We start from the raw sequence: 18595 nt of genomic DNA, 5'->3' as shown, positions 1-18595 counted from the left end.
CATTCTTTGACACCATATCAATGGGGAGCCATAGGAGCCACTGAAATGCCAAATTACAGTCCTGTAAGGATGGAAGTTTAGGCTCCTCACTTAGCCTTTGCTGACATGGGTTGGATGAGGCCACATTTGTTTCTGAGGTGTTTGACTGGAGTAGAGAAGTTATTGTCTGAAAGTTTTCTGTCTTGTTAAGTTGCCCCTTTCCTGGTCTTTTGGCTAGAGAAAGCAGGCTTTTATTGGTTTGTTTCTTTTGTTTTTGTCTCTGTCCATTGGTGTTTCTGGATTGCCAACTCGGAGACGTCAGTTCCAAGTCTAGGATACATGAAGCAAAAGGAAAACCCGAGGAACTGATCACCTTGTCCTTCCTTGGATCCTAAAGTCCTTAGTTGTCTTCTTTTAACTCTTTAGAGTCTTCTTATCTTTGTTTTAGATGTGATGGCCAGGGTTTTCAGTTTAGAAGTAGGGAAAAGTACCTCTGTTACATCTTCCGGAAGCAGAAGTCACTAATTGATATTTAAAATCATATGAACTTAATACCTTTCATAAAAATTTAAAGTTAAAAACGATTTAAAAAAGAAAATCCATATATGCTTTCTCATATATTCTTATTTTTGACCTCTTTGGGTCACATAATTTTATTAATAGCTAAAATAAAATGATTTTTGTTGTATTTTCTATCAACAAAATTTCATATCAATGGCATAGTGGTTGAAATCATAAAGGAAATACCTAAATGTAGAGTGTTTTTTAGATTTAATATTTAAAAATTTTAGAGCAAATTTAAAGAGGAGGTTTTAAAAGTGTAACAAACTTTTATCAGTCATCACAGTATCTTCATTTAATAAGCAATAGTGTATGGTTCTTTCTTCTTGGTATTTTTTAGTCTGGGTAGTACTCTAAACGGTATTATTGTGGTTTGTTAAACAGTTATTAAATCATATTTTAAATTACTAGTTTTATATAATTCTTTAGGGACTTGACCTTCCTTAACAGTTGTACTTTTTATTTCTTACTGAATTATTCATCTCAAATGTGTGTTTTATATTTTTTTAATAATTCATATTTACCATTTCTTTATATGTTAAAGGACATTATTTCTATAATATTCTCCTAAAGCTTATATAGCTTAGTGTTAAAAACCTGTTATACAGAATATCTGTCATTATCTCAGGCCCTTTTAACATTCACAGCAGTGACTGTTCTCATAGAAAGTTATAGTAGTGTATATATATGGGTATTACATAATGGGCTTTATTTGGTAAGGATGATGTCATTGCGTGGGATGGCCTGAAGGAGTTATTAGAAGAACATAAGACTTTTGATTACTAGCATTTTTTAATAAATGCCATAGAGTTGAAAACATTAATTTGTGTTTGGACGGGAATGAACCTAGGTTTTCCTGGCTTAGCTTTAGAAATTTAAAGAAGTAAGTTCTACTGTCTTAATTACATAGCTGAACAGAATGAAATATTAAACACTTTTTTTTCCCTTGGGAAAGAGAAATGGAGTTAGGGAGAAAAGAACTAATAAACAACCAACATTCTTTGTTACATAGTTGTAAAACTAACTTTTTGAGATTTGGCATTACAGAATGCTTTGAACTTTTGTTTCTGTAATTTCTGTATCATTTAGTTTATTGCTAAGGTGTAAGATATGGTTACTAGAAAAGTCTATAATTTTAGAGAAAGATTTTTAAGGTACATATCACGAAAAAAGAGGCAGATTACATTTATTTTCTACTTTGAGTACTGTACAGTTGGATTTTTTTTATCATGGTAAAATATTTGTAACATAAAATTTACCACTTTAATCATTTTAAAGTGCCCTTCTCAGTAGTTTTGAGTACATTTACATTGTTGTGCAGCCATCACCACTATATCCATCTCCAAAACTTTTTCATCATCCCAAACTGAAACTATATCTATTAAACAACAATTCACCAATACCTCTTCCTTCTATCCCTGGTAACCATTCTACTTTCTGTCTCTATTGTAGGTACCTCATTAGGTGGAATCATACAGTATTTGTGTCTTGTTTGTTTCACTTAGGACAATGTTTTTAAGGTTCATCCATGCTGTAGCATGTATCAGAATTTCTAATTACTTTTTAGGGCTGAATATTACTTTATTGTATGCATATACTACATTTTGTTTATCCATTCATCTGTTAATGGACATTTGGGTTGTTTCCACCTTTTGTCTAGTATGAACAATGTAGCCATAGTACTGGTAAACAAATGCCTGTTTGAGTCCTTGCTTTCAGTTCTTTTGGGTATATATTCAGAAGTGTAATTGCTGGATCATAAACATAACTTCATGTTTAATTTTTGAAAAACTACTCTTATGTTTTCTACAGCAGTTGTACCATTTTGCATTCTCACCAGCAATGCACAGGGGTTCCAGTTATTCTGTATCCTCACCAACTCTTGTTATTTTCTGGCTTTTGTTTTTAATGAAGGCCATCCTGCTTTATATGAAGTGATATCTCATTGTGGTTTTGATTTGCATTTCCTTAATGATTAGCGATGTTGAGTGTTTTTCATGTGCTTTTTGACTATTTGTGTGCGTTTTGCAGCTTGGTTTTTTGGGAGGAGAGGGTGGTAATTAGGTTGATTTATTTATTTTTTAATGGAGGTACCAGGGATTGAACCCAGGATCTCATGCATGCTAAGCAGGCACTCTGCCATTGAGCTATACCCTCCTCCTTCTTTGGAAAACTGTCTATTCAAGTTCTTTGCCCATTTTTTAATAGAGTTGTTTATTTTCTTGTTGAATTTTAGGAATATATATATATATATATATATATATATATATATATATATATATATATATATATATGTGTGTGTGTGTGTATATATATGATATAAATTGATTTACCCATTTTATTTATAATTCATGTTGCAGACGGTTGGTGGTGGTGTGGGTATAATCTGGCTTGGTCTGTATGTCTCCTACATTTCCTCTGCTGCTGCTAAGGATCTTTTCTTGTGATTCCCTTCATGAAGCCCACATTTTAAAAATTAATTAATTACCGACCAAGTAAACTTAGTTTATTCAGAAATAATTTTCCAATTTTTAATTTAAAAACAACTAACACTGAGTTGATCAGCATGAAATATCCAGTGTTGGCACACTGAATTAACTTAATTCTAGCAAATAAACTTGACCTTTTAATAAGTCAGGTATTGTGTTAGATGCTAAAGACACAAAGCTCTTGGTCTCAAGGAACTTAAAATCTAATGAAGAGTTACCATGTGATAATTGCTACACTAAAGTAAGAGAAACACAGCCAAGGAATCATTTGAGTGCCTAGACCATTCAAGGAAGTATAATGAGATTATGCTTGAGATGGCTCTTAAAGGAGAAACAGGAGTTTCCCAGGGCATCAAGACTGCGTGGAGCCACAGAGTTTAGTGTTACTTCCTTTGAGAGGGTCCTCAAGGTTAAAAATCACTGGTATATATGACTCTGAAAAGCTGGGAGGGAAGGAAAGCCAGCCCCTGTGAATGAGAGAGAGAAATTAAGAACATTGTGAGCTGAGCAAACGCCCTGAAAAATGTCTTAATATATATATATACACACACATACATATGTTTATGATAGTAAGCATTCCACAATGGCTAAAAAATCTATTTTTTAAATGAGAGATTTGGTCCCTTTTCCCTTTGTGCTTTAGGTAACCTGCTCATGCATAAGAGCTAGAAATATTCAGAATATATAGAATCAGAGAAGTTCAAGTTGACCTATTGTGATGTAGAAAACTTAAGTTTAAATCCAGAATATTTGTATTAATTGGTTCGACTGAATTTAAATTATTTTGGGCATGATTCAAATAGGTGGTTCCTTTGAACAGAAATGTCACTGCATTATTTCTTCTGATAGCTCACATGAGAATAGAGAGAAGAATAGAGGGGCAGAAGAAAGTATGAATTAGATCTGGTGGGTCGAAGGAAATTATCTCAGGTACCTTATAAAAGTCAGACACTGGTCTAAGAAAAAAGAAGTGGGCTTCCCACAACGCTGGAAAGAATCAAGAATGGTGGTTGCAACAACAGTGTGACTGAAAGAAGGGGCAAAATTGAGCAGACTTCTTTAAGAGCAAAGAGGGAATTTGTTGAACTAAATATTGAATCACTTCTTAGATATTTATAGTTATTTTCTTGTAAGAGATTTAACTTATGAAATTATATTATTAACAAGTTTTTGTATTATAAAGAGTTAAGGTTTTTCCTTTTGCCAACTTAAGAGAAGTGAGCAATATCATGTTATATTCTGTATATCATGATTATTATATTCTTTTTCTGGACCTTGTGACCTTCACAGTCTCAAAGAGAAATTGAAAGTTAGAAAATTAGCTGAGAGAAAAATGCCACGTCAATTAAATAAATGTTTCCAAAGAACTTTTTTTCAGGTGTCAGAAGCCACGTTACTGTTGTCTTTGGGCTCTGGGTTTGTCCCATGAAAGTAGGACTCAACTACTCCTAATTCATAAAATCATTAAGTTATTAAATAGTTAAAGAGAAAGAAAGACGTAGGAAAAAGTACCTCTTAGCAGGCTTCCTGCCTGCAGAAAAAGTAAAATAATTGAAAAAATCTCACTGAAAGTGCTAGAAAGGGAGATTCTGAAATGCTTTAGAGATTAAGATGGTAATAAATGGTAGAGCTGGGACTAAAACCTGGCTCTATCATTTGTCTCATTTAAGATAATAGTTTTTCTGTAAATTGCATTGTTTGAGGGTATGGTTTTGAAGACTCTTTATTGGCAAGGTTATAATCAGCCACATTTCAAGATGAGAGAAAATACTGTGAGAATTGAATCACAGGGTTTTGGTTGTTTTTTTTTTTTTGCCTTTTTTGTTCATAGTCCAGCTCTTTTATTTTCTTTACACCATCATGCCATGAATTCATAGGGAATGGGTTCCAACAGTTCGGGTTCCAACAGTTCAGGTTCCTTTGCATTGGTTCTCATGAAGTGTGCTTCTCTGGGTGAAGCAGGCTGGTGGTTCAGCTGAACCCACGTACCTTTCTCTTTGGCTTCCTTTTTCTGATCACTTTCCTTCACTCATTTCAGGGAGCTATCTCAGCTCTTAGAGTGCTTAATATACTCAATGCATATTAATTCTCCTGGCAAGAATCTTGCCCTTCATTGTTTACAATAATGCCAACAGCATGCTTGGTAACACTGTAGACTCTTACAGTTTTGCGGTGGCAACATTTGTGGGGCATTCCTTTTTGAACAGTACCTAGTCCCTTGATGTCTACAATATCATCTTTCTTACAGATTCGCATGTATGTGACCAAAGGAAGAACTCCATGTTTTCTAAAAGGCCTAGAGAACATGTAGCGGGTGCCTCTCCTCTTCCCTTTATGTTGGTCATTTTGTCAAATTATTTATCTAGAAATTCACCTATAGGCTTTTAGAGTTGAATTCTTCACTTTGTTTCCCAAAATGTCAAAACAATAGTTTTGATTGTTTTAGATCATCCAAGGGCAGAACTACCACTCCTGGAAGATGGTGGTTCCGGCCAAAAGGATCAGTTTTAAGGATGGTATTTATAAACTCAGAAATTGAGCTTGTTTTCCAGTGTTATATGAAACCAAAATCCATTCGAGGCAGAAGTTCATGTTCTTTTCTTTGTGAGCAAAGATGGTCTTTTAAGCTAGTTAACGTATTTTGCTTTCTCTGCGGTATTGGAAAAGGAAAAATGTAGTGTATTGAATGATACCAAAAAATAAGTAAGGGGAGAAAAATTAAATGGGAAGTTACAGGAAAATAAATATGTACGTGTATGTAAATACATATACCCCTTTTCTCATCTTTAAAATTAATATTTAGTGATCTTTGTTGTCACATATTTTGTAACTTCAGCTAACATGTTTCACTACAGATAGCCACGTGTATTTATGGTGAGTTAAATCCATTAGATGCTCTTCTGTCATGTTACTGCAGTTCCGTTAATTGTTCTGCTAGAGCAGAATTAGGTTGCTTTTTTCTCCAGACTTCAATAGCATTTTTTTTTCACTGCCTTTCAGTCTCCATGAACAGGCTCATGGAGGCCCCTTAGGGCCACTGTCTGCTTTCTTGTTTTAAGCCAATGTCAGATGTTTTAGGTCTTTGTTACTGCAGCGCTCCACTTCCAGATACCAATTTCTGTTTTGTTTTTTATTGCTGTGTCTCAGACGACTACAAAGCTTAGTGTCTTACAGAAAAACCAATAGTCATTAATTCTGAAACTTCTCTTGAGATTGGTGTCTTTCCCTTTTTGCCCCCTTTCCACAAATCTAACTTGCCACAGAAGTTTCTGTTACACAGGGGTGAAAAGTAGCTGATTTAGAACTAGGGCACAGAAGTTGCAAGATAATTCTGGAACATCTTTTGCCGGAATATGAGGAAATGCTAAAAGAAAGTGAAGATGGCATATCAAAAAGATATAGGATCTAGCTTAAGGGGGCATTTTCATAATCAAGTCTGAGTCTTAATGAATTATAACATTGAATAAAATGAAAACCCATGAGTCCACATAGCAAACAGGTCAATATATCATGCACATCTATTTTTTTTAATAGGAAGGCAAATATCATCAATTAAAAACATTTTATATACTTCAGAATGGAAAAAAGTCGTGATGACATTTTTTGTACACTTAAACCACTCTTTTTATGACTGTAATCTATTTCAGCTTTTTAAAAAATTATAAAATATTTATCTGTAAAACTATAGATACACATAATAGTTTTTCCCTTGAGGTGAATTTGATTCATTTTATCTAAATACATACTTTTTTGGAAATAAATTATTTTCAATATAGATTGTGTAGTATTTCTTTTTTCCCCACACACACAATAAACTGGTACATATTTTAGATACAAAATCGAGTAAATTAATAACAGCTAATTATATCATCTTGTGCAAGTTAATTGTCTTATGCCTCATTCTTTTTTTTTTTTCTTTTTTATTGAAGTATAGTTGATTTACAGTGTTTCAGGTATATGGCAAAGTGATTACATATATATACAAAGTTATACATATATATTCTTTTTCAGATTCTTTTTCGTTATAGGTTATTATAAGATATTGAATATAGTTCCCTGTGCTATACAGTAGGTCTTTGTTGTTTTTCTGTTTTATATATAGTAGTGTGTATCTGTTAATCTCAAAGTTCTAATTTATCCCTCCTTCCCCACCTTTCCCCTTTGATAACCAACAGTTTGTTTTCTATGTCTGTGAGTTTATTTCTGCTTTGTAAATAAGTTCATTTGTAGCATTTTTTTTAGATTCCATGTATCACTGATATCATATGATATTTGTCTTTCTCTGTCTAACTGCTTTCATTTGAATGATAATCTCCAGGTCCATTCATGTTGCTGCACATGGCATTATTTCATCCTTTTTGTGGCTGAGTAATATTCCATTGTATATAGATTATGTAGTATTTCTTTTTTTTTTAATAGACTTTATTCTTTTAGAGCAGTTTCAGGTTCACAGCAGAACTGAGCAGAAAATATAAAGAGTTTGCATATAGCCCTCCCAACTTACACATATATACTCCTCTGCCCTCAATATCCCTCATCACTATGGCATATTTGGTACAATCGATGAATCAACATGGGCACATTATTATCAACCAAAGTCCATAGTTTACATTAGGGTTCACTCTTGATGTTGTACATTCTATGGGTTTTGAGAAATGCATAATGACATGTAGCCACCACTGTAGTATCATACAGAATAATTTCATTGCCCTAAAAATCCCTTGTGCTCCATCTATTCATTCCTCCCTCCCTCTCTCTCCCCAAAACCCTGGAAACCACGATCTTTTTGTTGTTTCTGTAGCTGTGCCTTTTCCAGAATGTCATTTGGTTGGAATTGTACAGTTTGTAGCCTTTACAGACTGGCTTCTTTCATTTAGTAATATGTCTTTTAAGTTTCTTCCATGTCTTTCATGGCTTGATAGGTCGATTTTTTTTTACTGAAAAATGTATTTTTAAATTTACATATATGTACTGTTCATTGTTTCTAAGAATGTATAGAGCTTTAGCTTTTTAAATTTACATAGTTATCAAAGGAATAAAACCAACTACAAAATAAGAATTAATTCCAAAAGATACATATACCCTGCTATTAACAGCAACATTATTTATAATTGCCAAGATAAGGAAGCATCCTAAGTGTACATCAATAGTTGAATAGATAATGAAGATGCAGCATATATAAATATATGTAATGGAATACAACTCACCCAGAAAAAGAAGGATATTTTGCCATTTGCAGCCATTCATTCACTTTTTTTTTTTCACTTCAAAAACCGGAATTTATAACTGGCAGAGACATTTCCATTACATCAAAAACAACAAAATACCTAGAAATAAACTTAACCAAGGAGGTTACCTATACTCTGAAAACCAAAATGACACAAAGAAATGGAAAGATTTCTTGCACTGTTGGATTGGAAGAATCGGCACTATCAAAATGGCCACACTACCCAAAGCAATCCACAGATCCAATGCAACCCCCATCAAAATACTCATGACATTCCTCACAGAGCTAGAACAAACAATTCCAAAATTTGTAAGGAACCACAAAAGACCCTGAACAGCCAAAGCAATCTTTTGTAGGTCTCTCTTTTTTTCTTTTTCTCTCTTCTTTTTATTCTCTTTTCTTACGGTTTTATGACTAGAGAAGTTACTTTAACATTTGTTGTAAAGCTGGTTTGGTGGTGCTGAAATCTTTTAGCTTTTGTTTATCTGTGAAGCTTTTGATTTCTCCATCAAATCTGAATGAGAGCCTTGCTGGATAGTGTATTCTTGCTTGTTAAGTTTTCCCCTTTCATCACTTTAAATGTATCTTGCCACTCCCTTCTGGCCTGTAGAGTTTCTGCTGAAAAATCAGCTGATAACCTTATGGGAGTTCCCTTGTATGTTATTCGTTGCTTTTCTCTTGCTAATTTTAATATTTTCTCCTTATCCTTAATTGTTGGCAATTTGATGACTAGGTGCCTTCGTGTCTTCCTCTTTGGGTTGATTCTGTGTAGTACTCTCTGCACTTCCTGGACTTGGGTGACTGTTTCCTTTCCCAAGTTGGGGAAGTTTTCAGTTATTATCTCTCCAAAAATTTTCTCAGGTTCTTTCTCTCTCTTCTCTTTCTGGGACCCCTGTAATGCAAATATTAGTGTGTTTCATGTTTTCCCAGAGTTTTCTTGAATTATCCTCATTTCTTTTAATTCTTTTTTATTTTTTATGTTCTGAAGTAGTGATTTCCACTAAACTGTCTTCTAGCTCACTGATCCGTTCTTCTGCCTCTTGGTTCCTTCAAGTGTTTTGTTCATTTCAGTGATTTTATTCTTCAACCCTGGGTATTCTTTATATTTTCCAACTCTTTGCTAAAAACTTCACTCTGTGCATCTATACTCCTCTTGAGTTCTCTGAACATCTTGGTCATCATTACTTTAAACTCTTTCTCAGATAAGTTGCCTATCTCCTCATCACTTATTTCTTCTTCTGGGATTTTATCTTATGCTTTGGCCTGGGAGATATTCCTTTGCTGCCTCATATTTTCTATCTTTCTATGTGTTTGTGGATTCCTTCCATAGGCTTTGGGATTGTTGTTTTCTTGTTTCTAGTATCTGCCCCTGGTGGATGAGGCTGGACTAGAGGCTTATGCAGGTTTCCTGGCAGGAGGAGCCAGTGCCTGCCCACTGCTGGGAGAAGCTTGGCCCTGGACCTCTGGTGGGTAGGGCTGTGTCTAGAGGCCTTTGTGGCTTAGGAAGTCTGCTAATGGGTGTGGCTGTGTTCCCACCCTGTATGTTGTTTGGCCTGAGGCTTCCCTACAGGCTGTTGGGTGGGACTAGATCTTGGTGCTAATGATCCAATCAAGGTATCAGCCTCCAGGAAAGCTCGTGTAGATTAACACTCGCGGAATTTCTGCCACCAGCTTTTATGTCCCTTGAGTGAGCTGCAGCCGCCCCCCATGTCCCCAGAAGACCCTCCAAATCCAGCAGGCGGGTCTGGCCCATGTTCCTATGAAATCACTGCCTCTGCCCTTGGACCTGGTGCTCATGAGTTTGCATTTATGCTTCCCAAGCGAATGGAGTCTCTGTTTCCCCCAGTCCTGGGAGGCTCTCAGAGCCAAGCATCCTGGGGTCTCCTTCTCTTCCCAATGCCAGAACCCAAGCTGGGGAGCCTGACATGGGGCTTAGAGCTCTCACTTCTGTGGGAGGGCCTCTGTGACTTAACAAATCTTCATCTGTGAGTCGCCCACCCAAGGGGTATGGGGCCCAATTATATCTTGAGCAGGCCCCTTCTGCCGTCTTGCTGTGGTTCCCTCTGTGTTTCCAGTCGGAGAAGATCTTTTTTGCTAGGTTCCAGTCTTTTTTCAATGGTTGTTTAGCATTCAGTTGTGGTTTTGTTTTAGTCGCCAGGAGAGGCAAGCTTGTGGTCCTACCATCTTGACCAGAAAATCTATATGTCATGTAGTATTTCTTAAAAACAAAAAAATTGTTTAAAGTGCTTTGGTCCTTTTTCAAGTATGTTAATTATGTTATAGTCTTACTATAGATGATGTTCTATAGGTGGAGGACAGGATTTGTACTCATTTTACTTTTGGCAGGGGGAGGGAGGTAATTAGGTTCATTTATTTATTTTTAGAGGAGGTACTGGGGATTGAACCCAGGACCTGCATGCTAAGCATGCAGTCTACCACTTGAGCTGTACCCTCCCCCCATACTTGTTTCTGATTCCACAGTTTTTGTTTCTTTCATTTATTTACTTTTTTTTAAAAACAAATACTTTATTGAACACCTACTTTGTGCTATGTACTATGGCACTAATAAGTGCCAAGTATAGAGTTGAACAAAACACTCACCACGTTCCTAAGATACTCATTAAATATTTGCTTTGTGACTCTAACGTGCTCATTCTTGTACAACACCCCTCCTTCAATTAATATTGAAGATTCTTTTTTTACCATCTCTTAGGCTTTTTTCTTTAACATATCATTTTTAAACTTACAGTGTATTTGAGGTAAGTTTAACTTTGAAGTTAATTTCTTGGTGAATAAGGTAAATAATCACATATGATTGCAAACAAAATGTCTTAAAACTTTTTTCATTGAAATACTTCTTTTAGTTAATTGAAACTTCCATAATATATTTCTTAGCCAAAATTTTTTTCTCATTTTTTTATCACTCCAAAATAGGCATTTTCTGCTTTGCTCAACTGAATGATACATCCAAGGGCTGTGCCAAAGAGTGGTATAGTTGTTAGCTCATATTACTAGCATTAGAAGAAAAGATACTCGCTGGTGCAAGACCAAGGCCACATTCAGGGAATGATACATAGAAGTAACTTAATAGCTTAATTGCAAAGTTGTATATTATCCAGTTTGTGGCTTTTTACAATACTTGGCAAATCTCAGTTGAGCTCAAAGTCTGGAAAACAACCTACAACTGACAACAGAGATGGAAATTTAGGAGGCTTATGTGAAAATAACTAGTCTTATCTAAATGTGTGAAGTCAAAAGCTTACTCTCGTGACATAAAGATTCCGTAACCTCTCTGCTTATTTAACCCCGCTGAAAGATAAAGAAACTGTTTTAAACATTTTAATGTGAATCTTTAAATAAATGTTTTCTACCTTTTTTGCCTTTTCAAAGTAGAAGTAATACTGCTTCTTTGCCTTTTAAAACTAGAAGTATTAATAAAGCAGTATTACTTCTTTTTGGTGACCAAAAGTCATAAGTTATTGTACTCTGCTTTATTTTATTGCATAGTATACAATACCCTATAATTTAGCAGGGGTGGGGGGTTATTTTTGTTTTTGCTGTATTGCTGTCAACCTATGAAGCTGGCTTTGTGTGTGTGTATACCTCTTTGCATTTTACAATTTATCAAGTAATTTTTTCATGCATTATTTGATTTGATTCTTAGAATAATCCTAGGAATTAGTGACAGAGAAAATGAAGAGAAATGGATGGGCTCAAGATATATTTGGACCAAGAAACTGACAGTGTTTGTTGATAGGATTAGATTGAGAAAAAAAGAAAGTCTGACTTAAACAACTGTGTGGACAAATCATCATGTATTGTGATAGGAAATAGTGGAAAGGAATATATTTGTGAATATATAACATTTTAATGGCATTGTTGTGCAAAGTTAGTCCTCAAAAGCTCAGAAGTCTTTTTTTCCCCTCTATAGAAAAACATGAGGTAATTTTAAAACATTCAGTTTGCATATATACTCAGGACACTGCCTATAAGTGAGAATTTCCCACATCAATTTAGTTACCAAGTCAAATGTTGCTGAATTTTATATCAGTCTTTATTTCCTTAGTTTGAACTTTAATAATGAATAAAATTGGAAGTATCAGTTAGTGGTCTAGCCAAACCCTTTGCTATTTTGGCCACAATTGACCTTTTAATAGTAAGAAAGAAGGAAAGAACATAGATATTCAAAGGACAGTAAACTACATCTGTCACAAATAATATGACCTTTTTAAAAATCCAAATATATTGGGTAATTATGTTAAATAGAGGGCATTTCAGTTAAAAGATAAAGATTGTCAGACAATTAGAACAAAATTTACCTTTGTGCTATTTATAAGAAACACATTTAAAACATAATGATTCAGAAAATTAGAAATAAAAGAAAAGGAAAAGTTACTCTGTGGAAGTATTGACTGTTAGTTTCCTATGCTGTGTAACAAATTATCACAAACTTAGCAGCTTAAGAAACTTCCTGGTTTCTTTGGATCAGGATTCTATGCACAGCTTAGCCTAGTCTGCTGCAAGGCTTCAGTCAAGGTGTTGATCAAGGCTGAGTTCTTCTGTAGAGACTTGACTGGGGAAGGATCTGCTTCCAAGCTCTCTCAGGTTGTTGGCAGAATTTATTTCTTCGCAGCTATAGAATTTACAGCAGCTTACTTCTTCAAAGCTAGCAACAGAGATAGATCATATGGAAGTCATAACCAAAGGAGTGACATCATATCACCTTTGCATTATTCTGATGGTTAGGAGCAAGTCTATACAAGGATGTGAGCAGGATCATGGAAGTCACACTAGAGTGAGTCCACCAAACCAACCAAAACAGGAGACTTCAAAGCAAGCAACAGTGTTAGTAATATAAGAGGTAACCTAAGAATTATAAAAAGTTTGATTTATTAGGAAGATAATAATTTAAAACTTTGTAGGTATCTAGTAACAAAACTCCAAAATACATAAGGAAATGGTTAAAGGATTACAGAGAGAAATAAATGAGATAGCAACAATAATGGAAGACTGTAATATACCCCTCTCTCAGCAGTTGATAGGAAAAAGCTGGCCAAAAAAAAAAAAAAATCCGTTAAGGATGAGCCTTGAACAATGAAGTGAAACAAATGTGACCTAATAGACATAACAGAACATTATGCCAATGTAGAATACACATTCTTTTTAGACTCATGTAGAATATGTATGAGAATAGACCATATGTGGACCATTAAGGAAATCTAAACAAATATCAAAGAATTAAAATCACATAAAACATGTTCTTTTACCATAGTACTGTTGTTAATCAATGTTAAGAAATCATTAACGAATAAGGTAATAAGAATATCCTGATATGTTCAGAAATTAAGAAATTCATTTCTAACAGAATGGGACAATTGAAATCATAATGGAAATTAGAAAATATTTTCTAATAAAATATTCTGATAAAATATATTTAAGGACTCGTGAGATATAGCTACAGCAGCATTGTACAGATGGAATTTTATAGCTTTAAATACATATATTTAGAAAGAAAGAAGTCTGAAAATTAATGGGCTAAGCATCTCAATAAATTAGGAAAAGAATAATACCACCTCTCCCCCCAATAGAAGGAAAATGATAAAGATAAGAACAGAAACTAACAAAATAGAAACTATACAGTAATGAATAGGGTTAGCGAAGCCAGATACTTTGAAAACACTAATGTTATTTTCAGTCCTTTGATGAGATTGATCAAGAGAGAAAGAAGGTACAAAAAACAAAGTCAGAAATGAAAATATAGAGAGATCCCCACAGATGCTGTAAACATTTAAAAAAAATTAAAGAAGCTATTATGAACAACTTTACAGTAATAAAATTGAAAATTCTGATAAAAATAGCAAACTCCTAGACTATAATAAAACTGGTTCAAGAAGATATATATAAGGAAGGGTATAGCCCAGTGGTACAGGGCATGCTTAACATGCATAAGGTCCTGGGTTCAATCCCCAGTACCTCCATTAAAATAAATAAGTAAATAAATAAACCTAATTACCCCCCTGGACAAAAAATAAATTAATTAATAATATTTTTTAAAGAAGATACATATAAAACCTAAATAGTCTTATCAATATTAAGGAAATTCAATCAGTAGTGAAAAATCTTCCTTCAAGGAAAACTCCAGGCCCAGATGGCATCACTAGTGAAGTTATTAGATATCTATATAAATCCTTTCAGTCAATAGAAGAGGGAATGCCCCCAAACTAAATATTATGAGACTAGTACAACCTTGGTATCAAACCCTGACAAATTTAGTATGAGAAAAGAAAATGGTCCAAACTCATTCATGATTATATATACAAAAATCTTGAAACAAATATTAATGAACTGAATCTAGCTAATATAAAGAATAATATATCATGGCTAAATTTAGTTTATGTCAGGAATACAAGATTTAACTTTAGAAAATAAGAATATGAAAATGAATATATGTATATTCATGTATGACTGAAGCATTGTGCTGTACACTAAAATTGACACAACATTGTAAACTGATTATACTTCTATTAAAAAAAGGAAAAAAAGAAATTTAATATCTAATAAAATAAAGTTTTAATGAGGACAAAAGTTAATTCTATACTAATGAAATGAAAGAATAGTGGAATAAAGAGTAAAATTAATTCCATATCAGTATAATAAAATTAAAAAATCCTGTAATCATCTCAATAGATGGAGAAAAAGAGATTGATTAAATTCAGTATTTGTTACTGATAAAAGCTCATAGCAAACTAGAACTAGAAAGAATTTCCTTAATATTTAAAGGATATCTATAGAAAACCTTTGATATTAGGAACAATTACTGTTTTTATTCAACATTGTGCTATGGGTCCTAGCCAGCACTGTAAGAGAGAAAAATAAATAAATATATAGCAGAAAGGAAGAAATAAACCTTCACTGTTCACAGAACTATGTAATATTGGATCTAGAGCTATCCAGAAGGATCTACAGATAAATTTTGTAAACTGATAAAAAGATTCACCAAAGATGCCAGGTACAAAGTCAGTATATTAAAATCAGTTTTAGTTCTGTGAGTAACTAATGGTTAAATATCTATCATGTATAAAATAATAAAGACCTGGGAATAAATCAAGTAAATACGGTCTTTTTTCCCAAAGTGATATTTGATTCAGTGCAATCTCAGTAAAAATTCAAACAAGTGTTTTATGATATATAACAAGCTCATTCTGAAACTTACAAAGAAATGCAAAAGGCCTGGAACGCCAAGACACCTTGAAGAACTTCAAAGAGGAAGGGATCCCTCTTCTACTAGTAGTAATGTAGGAGTACAACACTCTGGTAGTTTTCAAGAATTATTATTATTTATTTATTGAAGTGTAGTCAGTTTGCAATGTCAAGAATTATTATAAAGCTATAGTAATTAAGATTGTGTAATATTGACTTAAGGACAGACAAGTAGTGCAATGGATTAAATTAGAGAGCTCCCAAACAGGCTGTGATATATGACAGAGATGTTATAGGGAAATAGTTGGGGTAAGGGGAAGATGGTCTTTTCAATAACTGTCACAGGATTAATAGGGTATCCCTGTAGGAAGAAATGAAATTGGTCTCCTATCTCATGTCATACTAGAAAATAAATTCTGAGGAGGTTAAATGTGATGGTTAGACTATAAAACTTTTAGAAGAGAGTATCTTTATGACCTTGGAGTAGGGAAGGATTTCTTTTAAAACTGTAAAAACCATTAACCATAAAGAAAAGTATTAATAAAATTTTTTGCTCTATTAAAATTAAAGACTTTCTTCAGAAGACACCACAAAGACTCTGAAACTTCAAATTACAGAATTGGAGAAGGTACTTGTAACATAGCTGACAACGTTCTCATATTCAGAATTTGTAAGGACCTCCAACAAACCAAAAGACTTGAGTAGGTACTACACAGAAAAGGAAATCTAGATGGCCAATAAACATATGAAAAGCTATTGTACCTCATTAATAATCAGGGAAATTAAAATTAAAATCCCAATGAAATGCCACTATAAAAAATCTTTAAAACATAATAGACATATTAAAACATCTCAGCAACAAGTATTAGCAAGGATATGAGGCCACAAAAACTCCTTGTACATTGCTGGTGGATATGTAAATTGGTACCATCTTTTTGGGAAACAGTTTAGCATTCTCTCTTGAAGTTGAAGATGCATATATCTTATTACACAGCATTTTCACTCCTAGATCAGTGCACAGTCAAAATGTTCATCAGAAGTAGAATAAGTGAATAAATTATAGCACGTTAATATAGTAGAATACTGTGAAGGCATATGAAGAATAGTATGAAAGAACTATTGCAGTATGCAGCTACATGAATGAAACTCGAATGTTGAATGAAGTTCACAAAAGAATACACACCTAAAGCATGCATCTACTTTTAGAAAGTTCAGAGGAATGGTAGGCAAAATTATGGCCGCCTAAAGATGTCTACATCCTAATCCCTATAATCTATGAATATGTTAGACCTACATGGCAAACGGGAGTTCAGGTTGCTAATCAGCTGACCTTCAAATAGGGAGATGGGGGAGATGGTAAAAGTCACTTGACCCTTAAAAGTGGAAGAAGGAGGCAAAAGAGGGAGAACCACAGAGATGGCAGCATCAGAAAGACTCCATCTGATATTGATGACTTGATGGTAGAGGAATGGGGCTATGAGCCAAGGAATGTGGACAGTTTTGTAGAAGCTGGGAAAGAGGAGGAAACAGATTCTCCCCTAGAAGCTCCAGAAAGAATGAAGCTCTGACAACACATCTTGCTTTTAGCCCAGTGAGACCCATTTCTGACTTCTGACCTTTCCAGAACTGTAAAATAATAAAAAATTGTTGTTTTAAGCCACTGGGTTTGTGGTAATTTGTTACAGCAGCAATAGGAAACTAGTACAGGAGGCAAAACAGATTTTATAGAGGGTTAGAACTATAAAACTATAGAAGACATGATTAACACTAAAATCAGTATATTGGTTCCTCTTTTGGGGAGGGAAGGGGTTATGATTAGGAAGAGCTACCTTGGGGCTTCTAGGAGACTTGGCAGTACTTTATTTCTTTGAATACATATGTTTAATGCAGTCTTCTGCATCTATGAAGTTAAGATGCATTGTTTTATACTCAAAAAAGGAGTTTTTAAAATAAAACATCCATACTTTTTTAACTGAAGATTTTTTTTTCAGATTTTTTCCCTCTTTTATGACATTTCTTTGGCTGTAAAATTATTTCTTCGAGGGAATATGGCAAAAAATACCCTTTATAAACTAGTAATAAACTAGTTGCTCTGTTTTCCATAATATAGAGCTGTGACACAACTGATTAATTCAGTCTCTTTCATGAATTTATAGCATGTAAAAGTTACTCAGTTAACAGAAGGAAGAAACTACTTGTCTTGCCAAATTGGAATCAAAATATAATTTAAATGGAAGAACTTATAAGAACCTTTATTCAGAAACTCTGATTTCAAAAGCAGACAGATGTTTTAAATTAGCTAATTATTTGAAAATTAAGGATTACTTATTTATTGAGATGTATCTAAGCTTAGTGTATATTTTGCTGTCTTTTTTTCCCCCTCGTCAGTATGGGGACAAAAAAAAGACGAGTTATCTTTTTCATTTTCTGGATTTAAAGTAACTTAGCTTTATAATACAGATATTAGGCAAACTGACTTTAAACAGTCCATGCTTAAATTTAATTTGTTTGTTAATTGCCTGAAGTTGTCATTTGTGGGGATAAATGTATATAAACAGCAGTTTATAATTTAAGTTAATCCCTTTTATTTCTTCAAACTATGGATAAAATAGAGGAGAATTTCTCGGGTTTGAAGAAAGATTGAAAGAATCCACTGAGTTCCAGACCAGAGTGTTAATTTAAGGGTGGAAGAGACAAAAAGAACAAGCTGCTTACAAAGGAAAAATAATCATATATGTGCTGGACTGTTCAGTGTGACACTGTAAACTAAAAAGTAGTAAAGTAACATCTACAGATGACTAAGAAAAAAACTGCCTATACCTAGCCAAAATATCATTCACTTGTGTAAAAGCAACATACTTGAGATATGTAGGAATTCACATACTCCATCTAGGGAAAGTTCTCAGAAAGGATTCTCATGAAATAACAGAAATTTTAAGGGGCAGAAGAAGAGAGAAAACAATGGTGAGTAAATGAATCTGATAGTGTATTTAATTAAATGTAAATGGATACTGATAGAGTGACTGTATTTCAGCATATTCTTTTGTTTTCTGCATTTCCTGAAAGTTTGCAGGTAATCAAAAGCTTGATTAAATTCAGGTTCTGTCCCTTTGGCAAGACTATAAATGATGTCCTGTTA

General features: G+C 33.9%; 1 protein-coding gene and 1 pseudogene across 9 annotated transcripts in view; one reads left to right on the top strand and one right to left on the bottom strand.

Moving 5' to 3' along the window:
- Nucleotides 1-18595, top strand: part of LRCH3 (leucine rich repeats and calponin homology domain containing 3) — a 109754-nt gene that overhangs the window by 25058 nt on the left and 66101 nt on the right. The gene's annotated exons all lie outside the window — the stretch shown is intronic.
- Nucleotides 2885-5383, bottom strand: LOC105072403 (large ribosomal subunit protein eL21 pseudogene; annotated as a pseudogene).

Source organism: Camelus bactrianus, chromosome 1 (genome assembly GCF_048773025.1).
Source record: "Camelus bactrianus isolate YW-2024 breed Bactrian camel chromosome 1, ASM4877302v1, whole genome shotgun sequence".
Lineage (NCBI taxonomy): Eukaryota > Metazoa > Chordata > Mammalia > Artiodactyla > Camelidae > Camelus > Camelus bactrianus.
This window is presented reverse-complemented; position numbering and strand designations above follow the sequence as displayed.